Here is a 24,665-nt window from a genome sequence, read left to right as displayed (position 1 = left end):
TAAAACTTTATAACAATTTGTAAGACACAATATCTGAAGAAGATATTTAGGTAAAATTTTCTATTTTTTTACCTAATGAAATTTTTCTATACAATTTCATTATAGACAACATTTCTTGTAAATATTCTGTCTGAGTTTGGCAACAGTTTGCCTTGTTCAGGATCATCTACAACCTTGACAACAACATCTGAAAAAGTTCTAACTGTTGATAATGCAACATATAACTGACCGTGGCTGAATACTGGTTTTGGCAAGTAAATGCCAACTTTTTCTAAGGTTTGATCTTCTGAGTCTTGCTCTTTTAGCGTTTTTCTGACGCTCATTTTGTTTTTCTTCAATCGATCTATTTGTTCGTATTTTTCTTTGTCTTTCAGCCTTTCTTCTGTTGATGTTTACTTGTTGAGCTGACCGTTCTTCCGGGAGATGTTGCTTATATAGGATTTGATTGTCTGTGTCTTTTGTCCTACTTGACGTGCCCTTTTTTTTGAGTGGCATATTGTTAGTAGATATGTCCGTAATATTTCTCTTACAGTAATACTGGCTTGTATGTGGCTGTAATATGCATCACTGTATTATGTGTCATTAATTTCCTCTCGCAGTAATACTGGTTTATATTTCCGTAAAATGCCTGTAATTTTCTCTGACAGTAATACTGGCTTTGTTGTCCGTAATGTGACTTTAATTTTCTGTCACAACAGTGGGCAATCAGCAGAGTGTCGCCAGCAACTGATGTAATGAGTGGCGTGTAGCTGATAATCGTGCCCATGGCGTCTCCCCAGCAAGTACTGTTTAGTTCCCCGGCAAGTATTTTAATCTGTAATGGTGTGCAGCTGATTATTGTATGTGTGACGTCTCCCCAGCAACGTATTTTATGTGTGCGGCCACGACTACCCAATCAGCACTCTCCCCAGCAATGGTGTCCTTTATTTCTTATCATGCGTGGCCATGGCAAGGCCATTAGCTGTGCGCGCAGCTTCCAGTGTGTGTGCATCCATGGTCCAAGTAAGAATTAGAATAAGACAACACTAATTAACATAGAAAAAGAGTAAGGACAGAAAAAACAAAAAAAACTCCAGACGGCTGGATAAAAAAAATAAAATCTGCAGGGGTTCCAGGCCACAAGACCGCCCAGCCCCCTCTGGGCATTCTACCTAACATAAATGAAACAGTCCTTTTTGTATTTAGGGTTCTGTTGGAAGGACTTGATGATGATGGTCATGTAGACTTCTGGCTTTTAATCCATCAATGTAGGACATCACGGTGCTTTGATTAGGTGGTGATGGCGCAGAACGCCACCACAGAAAACCGGGAAAAGAAACAGAAGAGAGAGTAGGGGTTAGTACGGATTTTAGAGCCACCATGAATAGTTATGATAATAAATTGAATATACAGAGTATCAAGATTAAATGAAAGTGAAGTTATCAGAAAGCCATATTAAAGTAATGAGTTTTTAGCAGTTTTTTAAAGTGCTCCACCGTACAGCCTGGCGAATTCCTATTGGCAGGCTATTCCAAATTTTAGGTGCATAACAGCAGAAGGTTGCCTGCCTCAGCACATATTTTAAGTTTTGCTCTTGGAATTCTAAGCAGACACTCATTTGAGGATCTAAGGTTACGATTTGGAATATAAGGTGTCAGACATTCCGATATATAAGATGGAGCGAGATTATTTAAGGCTTTGTAAACCATAAGCAGTATTTTAAAGTCAATTCTGAATGACACAGGTAACCAGTTTAGTGACATCAAAACTGAAGAAATGTGCTCGGATTTTCTTTTCCTAGTTAGGATTCTAGCAGCTGCATTCTGCACTCGTTGCAAACGATTTGTCTTTTTTGGGTAGTCCTGAGAGGAGTGCGTTACAGTAATCTAGACGACTGAAAACAAAAGCGTGAACTAATTTCTCAGCATCTTTCAATGATATAGGAGGTCTAACTTTTGCTATGTTTCTTAAGTGAAAAAATGCTGTCCTAGTGGTCTGATTAATGTGCGATTTAAAATTTAGGTTACAGTCAACAGTTACCCCTAAATTCTTTACCTCTGTCTTGACTTTTAATCCTAATACATCAAGTTTATTTCTAATAATCTCATTGTCTCCATTATTGCCAATCACTAAAATTTCTGTTTTCACTTTATTTAGCTTGAGAAAATTACTATTCATCCAATTAGAAACAGAAGTAAGACATTGGGTTAGTGAATTAACAGTGTTGAGGCCATCAGGAGCTATTGATAAATACAGCTGTGTGTCATCAGCTGTGGTAACTCACGTTGTGCCTCGAGATAATCTGATCTAACGGAAGCATGTAGATTGAATAGAAGAACTTCTATACTGGGCAAGCAAAGAGTACTACGAGAACATCTACATTTTGTCATTTATCACTAAAATATGAAAAACATTTCTGTTTTAACAATGTGTTTGCATAGATTGTTGTAGACACGGAACACACATGAAATGTATGTATTCCAAATGGTGATATATTATTTACCCTCTACAACTCCAGGCAATTCACTCCAACATAAACGCTGAGCACTGAGAACCTTCTTTGTGCGAAGGGATTATGTTTTTTTTCGTAGGTTTTGATTCTAGTGTTAATGACATCAGCTGAGCTCCTCTCACTCAACCTCCACGTTTCTGTGCAACTTCACTCCTCCAAAGTGCAAACCCTGCTGACTACACCAAGTGTTTTGTTGTGAAATCATACCCTAATCCATCCCAGGTTGCACATTTTGTACTGTGGTAACTGCAAACCTATGATGTCTGGAGTACAAGGACCCTCGGAAGCAAATTCCCTACAGCTGTTGTTCCCAAACCTTTTTAAGGTACAACCCACTTTTGGGCTAGAATATTGTTTGCAATTTCCCCATCTACTCTACTCAACTCCATCCATAAATAAACAGCAGCTGACTGGTGATAAAATAGCTATTAAGTAATAGATATACTGTTGCCATCTGTTACCCAGTAGTAATTTGTCTTTGTTCTTCATGTTTCCTGGACTTTCCACCATGTTCGAGAATGCACATGCTAATTATTTTTCATCGTTATTCGATGGCATTGGAGTGTTCTAGAAATTTCAGTTTGGCTTTATTTATATAAGCAGCGAAGTACAATGAGGCATTATTTCCAAGCTGTGCGTTGTGCTGTTGAGTGACAAATATAATATCGAATATTCAACAATAAGTACTAGCTATACCCATTTTGTTAAAGATGGACACATTTTTAAAAAGATAATTGGGATATTCTTCTTCATCTGGCTGTGACAAGAATAAAAAAAAATAGGTTGTACCACTATGAGTATCTCAAATATGGTTATGCTCTTGTTTCCAATAAACCCCAGTGTGTAGTTGGTCGAAAAGTGTTGTCAAAAGAAAATATGAAGCCGTCTTGACTTAGCTACAACACCCCCAGCTGTGCCCTACGTTATTTTACTCACCATAAACTGCTCAAAATGCTCTCAACCTGAAGAGGGGTTATTATACTTGGACTCTTTAATGCTCTAGTTAGTCCACTTCTGGAGTACTGTGGAGTTCTAGTTATCCACCTTAATAAAAGGAGTATTGTCTCTGTGTGTGTCTGTCTGTGCATTCGTCTGGTTTCTCTGTCATTGCTGTTATTGTCATTGTTGGCACAACACAAACATTTTTAGTAATAAAATGCATTGCATTTTTCATTCCAACAGATGTTGTATCGCAAAAATTAGTACTGCTTTTATGAATCCCATACTAAATGGCATATAACAAAGATCTATACATCATGTAATGCACTGCAAATGTTAACAGTGAGGTCTACGTTGATTACTTAGATTTCAACCCCTCTTAGATGGGTAGCACAGCTAGTCGGACTATGAAAAAGACAACAGCCCTGAATATTGCACATATAAAAAAACAACTTCAGTCATAGACTGAAAGAACAGTGCTACTCTTCGGACATTAAATTGCTTTAGTCTTTAGCGCATGAGAGAACACGAAAACTGAATCCACGTCTTCAAAATTCTGTAAAGCATTTGGATTCTGCAGAATTTAATATCTAATAATTATATATTCCCCGACATACTGCACAAAGCATGATGTCCACACCAGTGCAGATTACGAGGTAGTTCGCTCAAGATGGAAACGAGGGAGCACTTCTTCACACAGCAGGTTGTAGGATTAAGTAACATGTAAGTAACATGCAAGTCATGCAGTTGGAATGAAAGATTTGACAACTAACTTTTAAAATAATGTCTTGATATTCATATGGCCCATCTGAAAGTCAAAGACTTGGCAGACTGAATGGTTTCTTTTAGCTTTTTTTTCTAACTGTCCTATGTTTTAATCGGTAGACATGTTATGATGACAAAATAAATAGTACACTACTTGCCAGGGTTTGCCCAGCCACCTGGCATGTATTCACTTAGTCAGAAATGTTCTTTCTTCAGTATTGTTTGTAATTGTTTCACAAAGTGCAATGTGAGAAGAATAACAAAAATCGATTACATTTTGGTAACACTAAAATCTGCCAAGATTCTCCAATGTGCTCTCACACTTTTATGTTTCCTAGTTATTTTTGTGAAATTGCCAGCAAAGACGTAGTATGATGTTTTGAAATCCTGCTGCTTTTGTGCTTGCTGCCAGTATGCAAGCTGCTGGCAAGTGAAAGGCATGTAACACATCTATCTATTTACACTAAAAAAAAGAAAATTATTGTGTAGTTTTCTGGGGAGAAGGTGTTAAATAAGTTACAATTCAAGGCCCTTTATGCACTCAATATGGGTTGTGTTACCACACCTAAGTGTTTGTGAGTGGAAATGTTCACAAAATAGTTGGATGCATGCAGAGATTTTGGCATGGTCTGCAACATCTCCCATTGATGAGAAGCAGAAAAAGCTGGGGCTAATATTCTCGTCGATAATGGTAGCAACAAAAAATCTGCATTACATATAGGTGGAGATCATTTATTTCTAGGTAATGATAAGATGAAACCCTTCTTATGTCACTTGTATAAACTGTAAAGATCAAACCAACTATGATAAAGTTTTGAGGCACCTTGTTGCCAACCCTGTATAATTGAAAAGTGCATTTAAAAACATGAAAACAAGTCTTCCTCTGACTAGTACCTAAGGTTTACTGCCTAAGATGATGGCTTTTCTGGTTTTCAGGCATTCTGGGATGGAGAGGTGGGTTAAGGTGGATGGACCCCAGAAGTGACATCAGAGGCAGAAAGCTGTCAGTCTTCCTTTCTGCAGAGAGATCATTATTATACAGCGCCGTCTCCTGTCTTGGCAGAGAATAACCATCACCCAAGCCTTTAAGCTGTTTCTCATGCAAATGCATGTGACTAAGGCTACTGAGAACTACAATAAAAATAGTGATTTAGAATGTCTCCAACGTACAGTACAGTTCATTCAAAAAGTATTCACTTTCTGCAAGCTTTATTATTTTGTAGGCTTAATTTTAAATGGATATATTTGTAATGCTTGTCCAGCTGTCTTCATTCAATAATCCCTAATGACACAGTGAAAAGATGTTTTAAGAAAGCTTTGCAGATTTATTAATAACTAGCAAAATACCAAGGCTTAAAAGAAGCAATGAAAAAGAAAAGGAAACATTTTGAAAATAATGTAACATGATGTCAATGTAATTGATGTTGTGAGTGATATTTGTAATGCTTGTCCATCTGTCTATCACTAAACAATATATCATATCCTATATCCATAGGCAGCACAGAACGAGTATCTTTGTCCACCATATCGCAGGCCCGTGTAACCCAATGGAAGGACACGATACTGCCAGTGTCCGCTAGGAGTGCTAAACGCGTTTTTCCTTCGGACTCGTTAAAGGAACCTGCCAGTACCCCTTTGTCATGTCAAGTGTAGTCAAGAATTTGGCTGGTCCCAGTCTCGAGGAGGTCATCCACGCGAGGCATGGGATAAGCATCAAATCTGGAAACTTGGTTGCCGACGGAAGTCATTGCAAAACCTCCAACTGCCGCCAGGCTTAGCAATCAAGACGATGGGACTGGACCAGGGACTACTACTTTCCTCGACATCCTAGTGCCAGCATTCGCTTGATTTCCAGTTCCACTTCTACTTTCTTTGCCTCCGGAGTCTGTAGGGTCGCCACGGACGATCACCCCGGTCAGTCAATATGTCATGCGCAATCAGAGAGGTCCGACCGGTTTTCACTTACCACCTCTGGGACAGAGCGGATAGCTGCTTCGAGCTCTTGTTTCTGCCTGGGGATAGCTGCTCGCCGAAATTAAGGGAACTTACTTCAGCAAGAGAGAGCAGGGCTGTCCGGAGGAGGGATCGACCCTCTCCTTCCACGGTTTCAGCAGGTTTACATGATATATTCGCTCAGCTGGTCGGCGATTGGGCTGTTTCACCAAATAGTCAACCAATCCCTTCCTTTCCTTAATTTCAGAGGGGCCTAGCCAATGGCGAGCAGTTTAGAGTGAGAAGTTGGTACCAATACCATGACGCGATCCCCGTTGGAACTCCCGGAGAGTCGTGCCACGGTCATAAAGGCGGCCTGTGCTGATTGCGCCTCTCTATATGACTTTTAGAATCGGTCTTATTGCATCAAATCTACGCGAATTGGGCGATATATTCCAAAATATTAGTGGAGGGCTGTGCCTCCCCTTCCCAGCCCTCTTTTAAAATATCCAATAAACCCCGGGTTGTCTTCCGTAGTAATTCAAATGGAGAGAACCCCGTTGACACAGTGAAAAGATGTTTTAAGAAAGCTTTGCAGATTTATTAATAACTAGCAAAATACCCGCGCTTCGCTAGCGGAGAAGTAGTGTGTTAAAGAAGCAATGAAAAGAAAAGGAAACATTTTGAAAATAACCTCCTCATTAATCCCCGTAACATGATTGTCAATGTAATTGTTTTGTCACTGTTGTGAGTGATGAGTGTTGTTGTCATATATATATATATATATATATATACACACACACATAAATATACACACATACATACATACACACAAATACATATATACATACATACACACACACATATATAAACATATATACATATACATACATATCTACATATATACACACACAGCTATTTCAGATCAGTGCAATACGCTGTTTGTTAAAACGGATGACACCGCTCTTACGTGCAAGTCTGCGTGGATATTATGAACTATCGTATTTGTTCAAGTTCTATTTAAATTTTAAATAGAAGGAATTTTTATTTAGTCGACAGAAATATCTTTGGTAGGAATGGTAAAAACAGACAGGAATATTATTCGTGAATAAATCAACTCAAACCTTAAACAACTTATAATATTTTGCTCCCCATAAAAATATATCCTGTCTAAATTATACAAGTTAGAAATAAAGTAAACGTTAAAAGAACAAACATTCAAATTTCTTTACTCTTATGTAATTTTATATAAAAATAAACTTAGATTTTAAATATCCCAAAAGATTTTGCTCTCCATAAAAATATATCCTGTCAAAATTATACAAATTCAAATATGAACATGCTGCATAACAAAACCTGGAAATATAAATAAAATGTGTTCCTTTCAGCAATAACAAATCAAATCATTCAGTTGTCTTTGCTCATATGTCATTTTAGAGCTGGACGCCTGGCATCTTTTTGGCCACAGGTTCGTTTCTGTTTGGTGTGAGGTTCTGTGTTGTGGAGATTCTCAGGATGGATTGCAGGTGCTCATCAGTGAGGCGACTCCTGTGTGCTGTTTTGTTAGTCTTTATCACTGAGAAGAGCTTCTCACACAGATATGTGCTACCAAACATGCACAAGGTTCGAGCCGCATGTAGACGGACTTTTTGTTCTTCAAAGTCACCAAAGCGCGTGCAAACTCAGTGCGCTCAGTTTATCAGCAAAGTGCGATTTGGGAACACCGTAGTGACGACTTGGTTTAACATTACTTGGCAACAGGGAAAGTGGGGCAAATTGCACTGGTGCATTTGTGTCTCCCATAAAAGCAGCTTCACTTGAAATCACTTTGTGATTGTGCACGGGTTAAAACGTCCGCTGAAGTGTCAGATTCTTATTTAATTATGCTGCTTTCTGTATCTTCTGCATTGCATTCAGGTTACCCTGATGTTTTATCTCATAGTGCCGTCTTAGATTAAATTCTGTAATTACAGCCACATTAGCTCCACAAATGAGACACACGGGTTCAGTAAACATATACTCAGCCTCCCATCGGTTTTTAAAGGCTCTATTTTCAGAATCAACTTTTCTCTTCAGCATCGTGTGAGCTAGCTTCGCAATAACTTGTTCGGCAAGGCGGCTGAAGCGCTGCATTATGGGATCTGTAGTTTATTGTGTTACCAGCGCTTCATATACCGGGCTTTAATAACAATAATACAGTATATAAAATGATCTCGGGGCGGATATAATTACACGCCGGGCGGATGTGGCCCGCGCCCTTGAGTTTGACACATATGGACTAAATAGAACTTGAAAAGATATATTTTTTCAAATGTGATCGCGCAATTCAAATAGAGTTGACGCCAAGACTACAGCCTGCATCCTCCCTCGCTGTTACTTTTTTACCGTTCATCTAATGAATACACTGAGTATGGCTTTACCAAAACAATCATTGATGGTGAATAAAGTATCCATTATTCGAGTATGTAGATCGGCATATATATATATATATATATATATATATATATATATATATATATAGCGTCAAGTAGTAGTGTGTTAAAAAGCTAGAAAAGAAAAGGGAACATTTTAAAAATAACGTAACATGACTGTCAATATACAGTATTTGTTTTGTGAGTGTTACTGAGTGTTGCTGTCATCAAGGATTTGATTATCATTATTTCTTTCAATCAGGTTCGTATTTGTAGGATGTGTTGTGTTCAAGTTACATTCCGTGTTTGTCAATCCTTGTAAAGATGACAGGTTTCATTCATCGATTCGTTTCTTACTGCATCAATAAACAGCTCGTCTTCTTCTTTATCTGAGACCTGACACACTGCATGCACGGGTTTTTTACACTGTCTTCCTTTAGCGGGACATTGACTTTTTCCACCGTGTGCTTTGTTTCCGCAGTAGCTGGATTTATGAATATGCTTATCAGGCGCTTCATATTTTTGCTGCCTTTTCAATTGTGTAATTCGGTTTTGTTCAGCTCTTTGGAACTGTTGCTTTTATCTGTGCACTGCGTCAGTTCACGTGAGCCGCTCGGTGTACATGCATCGAAGGTTCCCAGCTGTGCTGGTGCCATCTCGTGCTATGTCCATGGCTGTATTTAATGTTACCTTAGTCCTGGCACTTAAAACTTTCTCTCGCAGTTTCGCTGAGTTTGTGTCAAACACCACCCTGACCATCTCATCTTCCTCTCCATAAACACAGTCCTTCACCCGTGAATATTTAGTGGGAGTTTGCTATTGGATTGCCGCTGACGGACGGCCTTATATGGGCAGGCACTAAATTACAAACGCCAGCGACAGCCTGTCTATGAACTTAATTTAAAGTGTAGGTTTACATCGTGCTTTGTTTCCGAAGTAGCAGAACACATGAATATGGTTGTATATGTCACTCGCTCGCTTCTTATTGTTTCACTGCCTTCTCAATTATATAATGCATGTTTTCTTCAGCGCTTTTTTAGGTCTTCCTGGTTTTCTATGTACTGCGTGATTACGTGGGAGGCGTGATGATGTCACACGAAACTCCGCCCCCACGGCGTTCAAGCTCATCTCCATTACAGTAAATGGAGAAAAACAGCTTCCAGTTATGACCATTACGCGTAGAATTTCGATATAAAACCTGCCCAGCTTTTGTAAGGAAGCTGTAAGGAATGAACCTGCCAAATTTCAGCCTTCCACCCACACGGGAAGTTGTAGTGATGAGTGAGTGAGTGAGTGAGTGAGTGAGGGCTTTGCCTTTTATTAGTATAGATCAAAATCCAAAATCTTTCAGTTCTGTAAGTATTCAGACCCTTTGCTGTGGCACTCCAGACTGTGGTCAGGTGCATCCTGTTTGCTTTAATTACCCTTGGGATATGTCAAGAATTTGATTGGAGTGAACACAGCCTCAGACTGGTGTGATGGCGCACCTTTCAGCAAGGCAATTACCTGAAGCATACGGACAAGACAACACTGGAATGGATTTAGGACGTTCTTGAGTGGTACCAACCAGATCCCAGCCTTAAAACCCACAGAACTTGTGTGGAGAGACCTGAAGAGGACAGTTTACAGACACTAACCATCCACTCTACTGGAGCTTGAGAGGAAGAATGGGATAAACTGCCAAAATCTAGGTGTGCAATGCATGTAGAGATTTAACTCTTTGAGGGCTGAATGTTTTTTCCAGTTTTTTTTTTTTTTTGATTTCTGAAAAGCAAACAATCAATGGTTTCTATAAATAAATCAATCTGCTGCTGTGTGCTGTTGCTGCTGTTGGCACCTGTTCGATGTTTCTGGCAGCTGAATGCCTAGTGGGCTGGCTGTCTTCACGTGGCAGGTGGGCAGCGGTGGCAGTTCCAGTGTGATGTAATCTGGTTTGTACCTCTTGTCATTATAAGTGCCAGGATCCTCCCAGGCGAATGCAGCTACACAAATGAGCTCAACTCCACGGTCAGGGAACCGATGAGCTGATGACAAAATATTTCTTTCTTTTTTGATCTCCATCTCCAGATCACCTGTATCAAAATGAGTCTGATAAGTCAGAGCCCGATTCAGCGATAATACGCAAAACATCATCCATGTAGCAATTTGCTTTACACATTCGTTTTGGTCTCTCATCAGATGTTGATGCTATTTTAGAGGTTATAATAGAATTGCTGCCAAAGGGGCTTCTACAAAGCACTGAATTAAGTCTGAATCTACTATATATATATATATATAATATAATATAAAATCCCAAGCCTAAAAGTGTAATGGTGACGTTTCAAAATTTGTTGAACTTTAATATGATGTTGTTAGATTTTCAGATTCTTATTTCGTTTTTAAATTATAAACTAAAAAATATCAAGAACTCATGTCTCGCGAGACAGGACTTTGTGCCAAAAGATTTAACCACACCCGGGGCCAGAAATAAAACACAAAGAGTAGGACAGCTGCTGTACAGGCTTTAAAATGTTCGAAGCACCGCATGAGATGCAGAAAATACAGCACGGCAGCAGCAGCAAGCCAGCAGCTGATCAAGCAAAGAGGAAGTAAAAAAACTATTTGTTTCCCATTGTATCACCATTTAAGGAGGGGTTTCGGAGGAGAGACTCTGTCTCCTTGGGGTGTGTTCAGCCCCCCTCTTCACAACGCGAGTGGCAGAGATGCTAAGTGGCTGGCGAGTGAAGCGAGCAGGGGGGATTGGCAAGCAAAGCGCGAAGGCGGGAACCTAACTTTGCAAGCCTTTCTAGAAATGTGTTGCAGAAAGTGAAGGGGTCTGAAAAATTTTGAAATCCACTGTAAGTACAACATTTTGGTAAAGTAAAGTGCACGGATTTTCCTGAAGAACTTTCATACTTTTAACAGTAAAATAAATTTCAGAAAATAAAAAATATGTTTCTGTTTTTTGCATTATAAGCAAGACTAGAAAGAAAAGATTATGGACGAGTTGGACAAGGCTACTTCTTCTCATCCTGAAGTTGATCAGTTCTTTACATTACTTCAGTATATACATTTTAAGATTAACTGTGATGGCCAATGAAATCATTTTAGCAAATTCCAGTGTCCAGCAGCAGTCTTGTGTTTTTCAAAACTCCGTATCAGAGTGTTGGTTGCACTGTTACTACTACAGCAGCAGCATCAAAAAACCCACAGATGTCTGTTTTGTCTCCTGGTGAGATTACATTGAAACTGTGAGGAAAAAAGAAGAATATTGTGAGAAATTTCTCTGTGTTCAGGGTGTGTGGGTGGGTCTGGACAACAGCAGTACTTTAACTTTTGAAGTTACAGAAGAATGTCTCTGTGGATCCCTGCTGTAATATCAGGTTATCTTTTCAATAATATTATTTCTCAAGTCAATCATGTTATAAAGAGCCGAGAGCCTGTCCCTGTCCTGTCTGTATCAGAGAGTAATTTCATCTGCTTCTCACTAATGACTTCTGCAAATTATGTAATTGTAATGGGGAATGACCTCCTTCTCTGTGCACTCAAGGCAGCAGCAGTCCCTGTGCATATGCCATCTTAAAATTGATGGAGCAGTGCCACTTTTATCTTAACAAATAAAGAAGGTATGGTGCCTAACACAGTCACTCATGCTTTGCAGACTTACTCTAAGAGTGTAACTATAGCTGTATGCCACTGTTGTTACAGAATTGTGTACTGCATGTGCTACTCATGAATAGTTTCACAACATATTGGGTGTCATGGTTACACAGTAGTAGGTTCAGTCCAAAGCTGAACTGTTACATAAACTGAGAGTCTCCAGCAGAGGTAAAATAAAAAAAAAATTGACAGAGTTCACTGGATGCTTGCTTAGAAGTATCTAAGACTGCCCAAAGGAATATTGAATCAACAATTTGGAACTGAGGGCTCCTTAGCTCTCACACATTCCTTTGACCCATTCTAAACCAGTGAGGGTGCTCAGCATACAACTGCGTTACCATGACTGCAGAGTGCAATAGAACATTGGATAGTAATATTCAGTATTTAACAAGACATACTGATTAACACTATTAGGTCTCACTATCCACTCTGGAAACATTTTCTCAGACAGGGAATAGCACTGTTCTTCTGGATTTATGTAGAGCTGGAGTTGATCTTGGCAGTACCAGGACCCTGAATTGGGGGACTAATCCATCACAGGGCATATCCAGAAACTCCGTAGACAAAAAGGCGATCATCTAACCCACTGGGTTATGATGGAGTTCTTAACCATCATGTGACGGTGGAGTGTGGGTCGGCTCCACACTACTGGGTCCTTCCTGGAGCCTCTTGAACCTGCCACTGCCGATAATGTAACCAAGGGATGAGCCAGGCAAATGAGGACACATACATTCCAATCAAGGGGTTGGTCCATGAGTGATTTTTTATTTAAAAACACTCCAATTAAAAAGTGTTTCAAATTAAAGTGCAGTGCAGAATTGTCTTTAAATTAATAAATCAGGGCAACACAGTGGTGCAGTGGGTAGCGCTGCTGCCTTGCAGTTTGGAGACCCTGCATGGAGTTTGCATGTTCTCCCCGTGTCTGCGTGGGTTTCCTCCAACAGTCCAAAGACAGGCAGGTTAGGTGCATTGGTGATTCTAAATTGTCCCTAGTGTGTGCTTGGTGTGTGCGTGTGCACCCTGAGGTGGACTGGCGCCCTGCCCAGGGTTTGTTTCCTGCCTTGCGCCCTGTGTTGGCTGGGCATTGGCTCCAGCAGACCCCCATGACCCTGTATTTAGGATATAGCGAGTTGAATAATGGATGTATGGATGGATAAATAAATCATCCCTTATAACCAAGTGCAGGCAGTGGAGGTTAAAACCAAGAAAAGCCCAAATCCATCCAATAACTAATTATTTAAAAACCCTGGGTAAAATCCGAGAGGCTGTTCACTATTTCTTAAAACTCCTGATGCCGCCTTCTAAAAGCTGACGTTCTCCTCAGCTTATCCTATACAGGATCTGGAAACTGAGTAGACTCCCAGCTGACAGGTGCAGTTAGCCATTCTATCCATGCTCAGGTCCCCATTGCCAGGTCCTCTGAAACCAAGGGGGCACCGTACCAGGCAGCATACATCTCCCGCCGCCTGTCCCTCAGCGTCTGTGTGAGAATACTGCATGTTGAGCAGTGTTGTGCCAGTTCACACATTCACAAGAACTAGCTGAAAGTTCAGTTCAGACAGATTAAAATGAATAAATTCACATGCATAGTTCACTATTTCAATTTTGAACTAGTTCATATACAGTTTATTTTGTATTTTTTAAGGAGTGAGAATAAATGACCCATGAGTTTACTTTTTTCAGTTTTGCATGCTTTATATTAGGCTTTGACAGTGTTCTTAAATAAAATACAATAATTATGAAGACTTTTTTTATTTAAATACACTTTATTGAGTTATATCCAGCAACACACACATATAACCATTTATTGTATGTTGATCTCCTTCCAGTCAAAAAAGTGCAAGTATACATATAAATTACCGCTCTATTTCCAACTGTGTGACACAAATCGTAACTGTGGAACCAGCATGTAGGTGAACTAACCTATTACGCTGCCAGTCAAAATTCGTGTCACATTTTGCATGTCCAATGGGGGGGAAAAAAAAAAAACTGGCCACGCAAAGTACGTCGTTTTCCTAAAAGCGAAAGCGGAGCTTCACCGCATGCTCATGTCAGCGGGGGTGCAGCTTAAGCACAAGCAGGCAGACACAGAGAGTCTCTTTTTGATTTTTTTTTTTTTTTTCGAATACAAATAAATGGCAAAAAATTCATAAGAAATAAATATTTGTAAAAATCCACTATTTGTGCTTATCCGAACACCGTATTCGGATTTGGCTCCACATCTACATTACAGGGTAAGGCAAAATGTTTAATCTGGACCTAAACCAGATCCAGAATGTTACATAAAACTGAACCAGCTCACGTTCAAGTTCTTCACTTGCAAATTGTCACATTAGGTTCACCTTTCTTAGAAAAATTAGCTTGTTCAATGAATGCGCTCTTTTGAACTAGTTCATGCACAACACTGATGTTGAGCCACTCCTACTCCCTGGCGATCGCTCAGTAGGAGCACCCTCTGTTTGGCCTCAGGGTCCTCGTCCTGAGGCTTCGTTCCCAACCACCTGTCTCCATTCTGTCCAGGATGGGCTCTTGTTTACTCTCTTTCCTGTTTCTCTTTCCATTCCATTTCTTTTAACCTCCAGCCTTCCTTTCTCCTCTTGCTCGCATGCTGGCCAGTCTAGTAGCACAGCTAGTCTATGTAGTAAAAAACTCTTGTCTATGTGTATATGTCTAGTCCCTCTGGGCAATCTGATTGGTCAGTTTCTCTTTGGTGCCAAGCAAGACAGGTTGACACACATGAGGATACCGAGGAATGGCATTTTAGGACTGCGAAGAATCACTTTAAACATGGAGAATAATAATAATAATAATAATCATAAGAATACGATTGATGTTTTCACAATAGGTTGTGGGGATCCTTCCCATCTGTGGTTGTCAAAAATCAAACAGGAGGTCAGCAACGTACCTCAAAATGACAGAATCTGAACTTGATCAAGTGAGAAGTGCCAGCCTTAGCAGATTGAAACACACGAGGATATCAAAGAAAGGCAACAGAGGAACACTGACGGTACACATAAGGCAAGAAATATTATAAACCAGCCAGCCCGCGGTGTAGGATACGCTGCATAATTATTTATTGATGGGTGAACACTTCCTAAAAGACACAGTTGTCCAAATGGGGTGGATTTGAGGATACGACTATGAGTGAATGAAAGGATGGAACTCTGGAGAGCGCAACATACAATTGTCCGTGACTGAAAACAGGTTTTGGCAGATAAAGGCATATCTTTTTTGAAAATTTGGCCCTGTGCCTTATTAATTGTCATTGCAAAGGCCAATCTAACAGGAAATTGTCTGCGTGTAAAAGTAAAAGGCAAATTTGAATCTGATGGGGTCAGGGAAATCCGGGGAATAAGGGCAGTTTGTGAGGTAGCAGCTGCGATAGTTTTACACTTCAGTACATTACGGTGAATGCTGGTAACAGTCAGGTGGGATGGCAGGTGGGCAAGCCAACAAAAACACTATGCTCTTAGTATGGTATTAATCAGTTTTTTGTAGCCAAAGGTTTTCCCTGTTCCTGCAGGACCATCTAAGAAGAAACATGATGGGAATCGCTGTATGCAGCGTGTAAAACAGTTTGCAAGGGTGGATGTGGGAGGAGGGTTAGACTTGGTGGGTGGGGCTCTGTCGTGCATATCCCTATCCCATGGTCTCTGCCTTGCGTGCCATGGTTGACTTAGTATATAGAAAAGCAGCCGGAATCGAAAAGAACAATGAAAAGTCAATGTGGCTCAGAGGTGCATGTGGACTGTAGCACAGACGAAAGCGACTGAGGCTGTGTTTTGTGAGTTGTTGCGTGCGGGCACATGAGCAAGCAGTGCACATGCTTCGAGAGCGATGGTGGACGCAGGAGGAGGGTTACAGTTGGCGGGCGGGGCTCTGTCGAGAGTATCCCATGGTCTTAGAGTTGGCCGGCGTGGCCTTGTCGTGCATATCCCATGGTCTTAGAGTTGGCGGGCAGGGCTCTGTGAGTTGGCGGACGTGGCTCTCTGTCTTGTGTGCCCTTAGGGAATTATATATATAGATTCTTCTATTTATTCTATAACCCAACTTCGGCAGGTTACATGTAGAAATTTTTAATAGTAAAAATGAAATATAAGGTTTTCTTAGAATGGTGTAAACATGTTTTCATGTGTTTTTCTTTATGACTGCATTTTATTTTTTTATTATATTCCAAATATTTTACATGGTGCTTACCTTAAGTGGGTAATCTGCAAAGAGCTAATTTGCTGCCTAGCTGTTAGGTCAACCATCCTTTCATCCAAAGAGAAGCTGCCGAGAAAAATGATGGATGGAAAATCTATTATTTCACTCAGTTTTATTATAATATTTCTTAAGGTAGTGTCATATGCTTTAGATTGAAGTGCAGACCAGCTGGAAAAAGGTTGTGAGAGGCTCGAATACCACCCTAGTGGCAAGGAAAAAGTAGCATAGTGCCAGTGTTTCAGCCACTTTGGGGAAATAGATAGTGCTGGATGGTAATGTGTACCCTGTCAATTAATGTCACCCAAGAAGTAAAGTTTCTAAAGGTTGTACTTTCAGCCTGGAAGAAATGTTTGCAACTGTCCAAAATACTAGTGTGCAACAAATTAGTCTGGACAAAGGTATTGGTCGAGTGCAGCTGGTCTAACATATTCCAGTTGTACCTCTCTTCTATAACTGAAGGAGAAGCTCTGGTGAACATCCAGAAATCCTCTGTTGACTGCAGCAGGAGTCTCAAATGTCAGATAAGACATTTGTGCACAAAAAGACGCAGGTAACTTAAGAGTTACCCCAGAGATCTGGTACTTGAATAGGGTACTGTACGGGGAAAGCGTGGGCCTGCAAGATGGACTTCTAGCTGAATGTCCATGCAGTTAAAGTGGACAATCTTCAACCTTTGAAGTAACCCAGGGAGGAAGTCTGGAAGTTTTTTTCTTTTTTTTACTTATTTATTTTTTCTGGGACAGCTTATTGTAGAATGTGAAGCAGAGTTGGGGTTAAAGTTCACTGATGAAAGGAATTAAGGCCACTTTTGTCAAGGTAAGGCTGAAGAATGCTTAAGTGCTGTTTGAGAGGGGTATGTGGATGAGCCACCTTACAATGGGTCAAACCTTTGCAAAACTGGGCTTTGAATTGTGACACCAACCTGTACTCCATTCACAGTTGGTTGTAAGCTAATATACTAATGCACTCTTAAAAAACGTTTTATGTACAGAAATAACTTTCTTGAGGATAGATAGATCTTCATTTGTTCATGAGTAATTTTACAGAAGATCGAGAAATATTTATTAAAACGGACAACAACAACATTGCAAACACACACAAGAATTCAATAAACACTTGACTGAAGATAAAGAGAAATCACAGTCACAGTGAGCCATTGCAAAGATGTGTTTCTATTGATAAAAACAAGCCCAAGTAGCATTTCTTGACACACTTTGGCTACATAATTTTGGGTGGCTGTAAGTTCTCGATGCTAGTGCATCTCAAAGAGGATGTGCAACATTGTTCAAAATGGTACAAAGGTTTGTTTTCATTCTTTCCTTACAACTATCACTTGCAGGTTGAGGGTGAGTCTCATAACAGAGCCTGCCTTCTTAATTCAATTGTTAATTCAATGGGCTTCTCTTGAAGTGATGTTACCTGTCCAGCACACTAGAGCATAGCAAATCACACAAACCATCACAGTGTGGTAGAACAAATAAGGATGTCACTGTCCAGATTCAAGGAATGTAGTGTCCTAAGAAAAAGAGATTCAGCTCTGTTTTTTCTTATATTGTTCCTTTGTGTTCTGAGACCAGTCCAGAATGTCATCAATAAGGACCTCCAAATACTTGTAGCAGTGCACAACCTCCACATCAACTTACTAAAAAGTGACCGGGTATGAAGGCTCTTTTCTTGCAGTAATACTCAGTAATATCAGTTCCTGGGTTTTGCTGATTTTTAGGTTGCAATTATCTTTCCCCCAAGAAACAAAGTCTTATACTCTGTTACATCCCAACATGTCAATATTAGTGCAGAATCATCTGAGAATTTCTGCAAAGTTACTTGGCCTGGTGTTATATTTGTGATGTGCGATAAAAGGTGACGGGACTGTTCCTTGTGCCACTCCAGTGTTGCTCACATCCATATCAGAACTCAAAAACTGTGGTGTGCCCGACAGATAGTTAATTGTCCAAGACACCATAGGCTCATCCAGATGCATATTAACAGGGATAGCTGGAAAATACTAAAGGCACCGGAAAAATCAAAAAGCATGGTCCTCACAGTGCTGCCAGCTTTACCCAAATTGGAAAAATGCTTGTGGACCAGACAGATAATTGCATCATCCTCGTCGGTCTTGGTCTGATAGGCAAACTGCCATATGTTCAAGCATTCTTTCAAAAGAAGACTCATATAGTCCAGAACTGTTGAGGAGCAACCAAAAACATTTTTTAGGGAACTGTTTTTTTTTTTTTTTAATTGTCAACGTGAAAAGTGCTTTAGCAAATAATATTTATTTATTATATCGGATTCAACTCTTAACTTCCCATCAAGACTTACCCTCACATGAGGAATAATCAGTTTCATATATTTTTTGCTGGCACATAAAGTTCTTTTTCCTTCCTTGTCTCACTGCTTTTCTCCCAAAGACTTTTGCTTCCCCTCCATTTGGAGTCTTTGGATTTCAGCTTGTCCCCTACTGTGGTTCTTGATTTCAGCTTTCTCACTCTTCATTTTCTCTTTTTCAGTCATGCTTTGCCTTTTTTATATTGAACTCTTCTTTTTTTCACGTGTGTCAGAGCTCTTTTTCCCTAACCATTTTCCTTGGTAATGTTGTGCAAAATAAACTACTGTATTTGTTTCCCCAATTTACAATATGATCCTGTATATTCACCATCTCACAGCATACATCATTTCTTTGAATTAAAAGGTTTTTTTTGGTTTACACTCCAGCATTCTTTGGAGTGTCCATTTTTTACTTAAATAGTTAACAATGTTGATGTCTGTCCAAATTACAGACACAGGATGTCTTAAATTGTTCATATTCTTTATGCCTACATCTCAAAAGTCCCCACCCATCAGCATGCTTTTTTACAACAGGGATTAGGTGTCTAACACCAGTGCCCAAATTAAAACTAATAAAGAATAAGATTTCAGTATATTGGCTGCAGGACACACATCGATGCTTCAAACTCCAATTATAAACCTGCAAAGCAGCTTTGTTAAATTACCATTAGAGTTTATTTTGACCATACAGTATTTAGGAGACACATCGCCCTTAGGCCTTCACTGAAACTGCTTTCTTGTTCAAGAAGTCCAGCATGTGCCCACCATTTACTGTCTTTTCAGTGGATTCCAATAATCTTTGTGATTTTAAGAGGATTGTGTCATCCTGTCAGTCTATCTGAATCTCTTATTAATTATGCTAGCTGTGTATCTGTTTAATTTCAGATACCATGAAAGCCTCTAGAAGACATTAATTTATTTCCATATAAACACAGTTTGATTACAATGGATGCAAATACACTGATTTTATCTCAGCTTTAATAACTAGGAGAATGAACGGCTTTCGATTAAAGGCTTGAAAAATATCATGCCTTTTCAAAGTTTGTGATAGGATTCCTTGCTGACAAGAGGTGTACAGAGTGAAGAACACCACTATGATAGCACAAGGCCCTGTTAAAAACAAACATTCAGGGACACAATAGCAGTAACAGCGACAGAACACCTTTGTGGGCCATTAGGAGGTGTTAGTCCCAGTTGTGCATGCCATCAAGGAAGAATGAGAGAAAGACTTATGTCTTAGGAAAAAAAAAATTAGAAAGATGGCAGAGAGAGGGTACTAAGCCAGTCCTTGAATCTAGGGATATGTCTCTCTACTAAGTGAAATAGTTCATTGAGAGCTGGCAAGATACCACAAAACCATGTAGACATGTTAAGAATGAAGCTAGGGGAGTTTCAGAAGGTCAGCACCCCCCTGATCATCCAGCACAGTCTGTGACTGTATTGCTCCTTTAAAATAAGCAGCTAGGAAGATAGTATTGAGATCCAGACTCCTAAGGATTAAACAAGACTTAGGGTGCAGAGAAACTGAGGTCCACTAGGTGTCTGTAGTCAAAGAGGGCTTCCTCTTTTATTTCAAAGAGATTCTGAGTCTTGACATTTACATGTATTTGGTTAGCAGATGATTTTATCCAGCATGACCAAGTAAACATCATTCTGGGGGAGTGCTCGGGAGCAAGTGCTACAGGACAAGGTTACAAAATTCATTATCGTAAGTGGAGAACTCAGAACAGAAATAAAATTGAGTTACAGTTCCTATATAATAAAAATCTAAGACCAAAATTAACCAACCAAGAGAGTCTCTAAATTCTACTTAAACACATTAAGGGTGTCCAAATTTCAAATGGTGGTTTGCAACTCATTCCACCCTCTAGGATCTTCACATGAACAGAGCCTGGACTAAGATGTGATACCATGGAGAGTTCCATCACCAGATGTCCTTCATCAGTAGACCTGCATGGTCAAGAAGGAGCATAGGATCTGACTGTTTTCTCCATATATGCAAGTGCTGACCTATTGACTAACCTGTTGGCAAGAATTAAGTATCTGAACTTAATACATTTTGCTACAGGAAGCCAATGTAGAGATCTGAAAAGACAAGTGACATGTGACTGCCTTGGCTGGTTGAAAATCAGACATGCCACGGCATTTTGAATCTTTTTTATAGTGGCTTGGTGACACATGCTGGTACTCCAGCCATTAGATAATTGCAGTAGCTCTGACAACACATTACTCTATATTACTAAACGAAGGTTGTATATATGCACGGATGCCAGATGCACCGAAAGCGCACGCGCACTGCACCTCAGTGCCCTAGAGTCAGTAGGTGGCGCCCAAAAAACATAACACAAGCTGTAAACTAAACTTCAGGTCACAATACAACCCCTGCCCGAACGCGAACAACACCACATATACAACCTTCGTTTAGTAATGTTTGTATATATACAAGGATTGCAGAGGCCAGAAGCACCAACAGAGCACACACACTGCGCCTCAGTGCCCCAGAGTCAAACCCAGCGGCTTCCCAGAGTCAGTATGTGGCACCAAAACAACACAACACATCCTGTAAACTAAACTTGAGGTAAAGCGTGCACGCCAGGTTGTATATATGCACAGATGCCAGAAGCCACAAGCAAGCCGTACACACTCCCACCGCCGCCTGAACACGACCGCACACACCACCGCAAATACCACCTTTGTTTAGTAATGTAGCCCTCCAAGCCCAGATCTGCCACCATTTTCACTTCAGCACACAAATCCGCCGCCATCAGCAAACAAATTCTAGCTAACGACACAACCATAGAAAAACAAAAACGAGGCAGCATGGATATAAACAATGAACGCAGGTGCATACAACGCGCTTCTGAAACACCAGAAGCAGATAAGTCACGGCTCCAAAAAGAAATCGCTTTAGTACAAATATGTTTATTTAATTAAATGAAAACTTTCCCAGGACGCAGTCACCCTCCATGTTTTTTCTTCCCTCCAAATATCGGAGGAAACAGGAAATGATTGCCATTCTTGGATTTGCGATTCTTTTGAGAATCGTGGGTTTGCTGGTAGTCCTAGAATGGAGTGTAAAGTCTCAGGCCTGATGTCTAATGAGTTGAGGGTTGTGTTCTTTATTGAGACTAAGATTCACTGATGAAAGATGAAAGGAAGGGTTGTTAGAAAGAGGGAAAAGATGAGAAGGAACTGCACTGATGTGGTCCAGTGCTGGAGAGGTGGGAAGGTATGCTAAGCATCTCTCCTGATGTCAAAATCAAGGAATACCTAAATCAGCAGTGTGTCCTTATTTTGTCTTTTCTTTTTTTGTTAGGTCCCCCCTATTTGTCCCTTCATTATATGTTCTTTTAGATTTAAAGTAAACACATGATACTTTCGATTCCTTGACATTTATTACTGGTATGGAGACATCAGGAGGGCATTTTCTTCTTGCTACTTCTAACAATGTATAATTGGAAGTCTGTTAATATGTAGAATTGGCTTCTGAGTGGGCTGGTTATTGTCCCATTTCTTGACAGCATTCACTTTTCAACATTAAATATATCACTTGGGAGCTTTATATGACAACTCTTGTTAAATTGTACCCAGTAATGTACGTGGGTTTTGCTTTGACAGCTTCTATTACATTTCATGGTTTCAACTCTGATTGCAATTAAACTGACATTGTAAGACAGGCTTGTAGGACTCAGAAAGTACAGACTGGCTTAACATACCATGCAATTGTGTTGCTCTACCTAATCAAAAGTTTTGAGAAGCACACTTTTCCAGTGTCATTCATGTGAAAGATTAGAGTAAGAATGCCTAAGAATTATAGCAGAAATTGGCCTGTTTGGATCAAAATTTTGTTTCCCCTAATGTTTTGTCCTTATAAGAACTTTTTTCATGCTTGTGCAAACAATTGAAAGGACAAAATGATCTCTCTAAATTTGGTGAGAGGTTTATCAAGAGTGAATCATACAGAGAAGTTAGATGGGTTGCGTCAGTAATGGATAAATTCAACAAAGTGACCAGAACTCGAAGGCATAGGCTGACAGAAGATAAAAAATAAAGAAATCCTGAAAAAAATTAAATTGCTTAGAGTCACTCCATCTAGGAAGGTAGTTTCCTATTTATTTAAAACAAAATGCAGACACTAAATAAACAATGTCTTGTTCTGCTAAGTGCATCCACTGGGATGTCACACTTGCAGACACACCCTAACAATGTTCATTTTGTGACAACAATGAAAAATGGCAATGGTGACATCACTTGCTATGAGTCTGTATGTTTGCCATTGTCTGAACACTTGTTTAGGCCTTTTCTATTAGGCTTTGGCTATTTCCCATTATGGGTTTTTCAAGACACTGAATCCAGTTTTGTAATTTTTTTTCATTCATAAATTGTTATTAGTTATTAGAAATTATTTTGTAACTTTTCTGTCACCATTTTGTTTTTCCCGGGGCATTGTTATTCGAGTCACTGTTATAATGAGATGACAGCATTTGCTATGGCGTGGGTTCCTGAAATTTAAACATTTCACACCAATAGCATGACATTTAAAATAAATCAGCATTTTATAGTCATCATTATACAAGTTTGAAGGTTTTACAAAGAAAACAACCTGTTTGTGTGTTAATTATTGCTATATAGATTTCCTGGTTCCTTACTTTTGCTTCCAATTTCCTCATTGTGATTTTAGGGTTTCAGTTTTGGTTAGATGAACAATAGAACTGACTTCATGTTTCAATTCTGTGCCTCATTTGTGTTTTCTCTTTTTTTATTCATTTAAATCTAGTAGACTTTCCATGTGAAGCTTAACGCACTGAAGAAATCCTTTGAAGTTGTGAAAAAATAAATAAAAACAAAGGAACAAATGTACTTAATTACCAACAGCATTACCTAAATGAACCATGCTGAAATGTCTATCCTTTCTTTTAAATAATCTATCTATAGATGCATTTTATTGGCAAGGTCATGGCTTCATTATCATTTGAAGACCCTGAAAGGATTATTTGTTTTAATCACATCTCCTCTTGATTATTGCAGTGCTGTGTTAGCTATGTTGACCAGCACTTCTCTTGCCCGCTTTAAGTACTGCAGAACGCTGCAGCTAGACTTACTCGATCCAAACATTGTGATCATATTTTGTCAATTTTAGCATCACTTCACTGGCTTCCAATTCAGTATAGAATTCATTTTTAATTATTATTGAGTAGTTTCAAGGCTTTGCAGGGTTTTGTTCACAATTATTTATGTAATTGCTGATACTGTATAAAATAATGAGACCTCTAAGGTACCAAAGTCTGGACTAAAGTAGCGGTGACAAAGCATTTTCTGTGATGGCCCCTAAACTTTTGGACAGCTTACTGTTGAACATTATTATTTGTTATTTTGGCTATTTAATGTTATTTCTACTCGTTTCCCTTGCTAGAGTTGACGGTGTGGTTTTTACATGTATGGAGTCATTTAGTATCATATCGTATAAAGGTGTTTTTTTAATATATTATCATTCTGTTGGTGATGTCATTTTGCTGCATTTTGACATCACTGTTTGTATTTTGTGAAACCATTTTGTATTCATCTTTGCATAGTAGTGGCCTTGTCATTTATGATTACTATGCCCATTGCTGGTCATGTGAAATGAAGATCATGGGATGCACCTTGTTAACACACTCCACCTATATATGATGGTGTCCATAATTCAATGATAGAGCTATCAATAATTAATATGTTATGGGGCAAGTAAAACAAGTGAAAAGAATTTTATTTGTTTTGTGCATTTGTGATTTTGGTCTGGTGATTTTGCCTTTAACATATCCTCACTGAGAAATTCTGCTATCCTGTCACAGTTGAATAGTAAAGAACCAGACATTATCCATCTCCTGATTCTTTATTACACTCTTAGAAATTATTTTGAATACCACCTGCCAACATGGTTTTCTAACTCACAGACGTACAATAAGTCTTACCAAGCC

General features: G+C 39.4%; 1 protein-coding gene across 3 annotated transcripts in view; it reads left to right on the top strand.

The window, feature by feature from the left end:
* The window catches only part of dlgap3 (discs, large (Drosophila) homolog-associated protein 3), an 828,395-nt gene that overhangs the window by 355,332 nt on the left and 448,398 nt on the right, over positions 1-24,665 (top strand). The window lies entirely within an intron of this gene.

The sequence above is a fragment of the Polypterus senegalus genome, chromosome 17 (genome assembly GCF_016835505.1).
Source record: "Polypterus senegalus isolate Bchr_013 chromosome 17, ASM1683550v1, whole genome shotgun sequence".
Lineage (NCBI taxonomy): Eukaryota > Metazoa > Chordata > Cladistia > Polypteriformes > Polypteridae > Polypterus > Polypterus senegalus.
The sequence above is the reverse complement of the archived record's forward strand: the minus strand, read 5'-3'. Positions and strand labels throughout refer to the sequence as shown.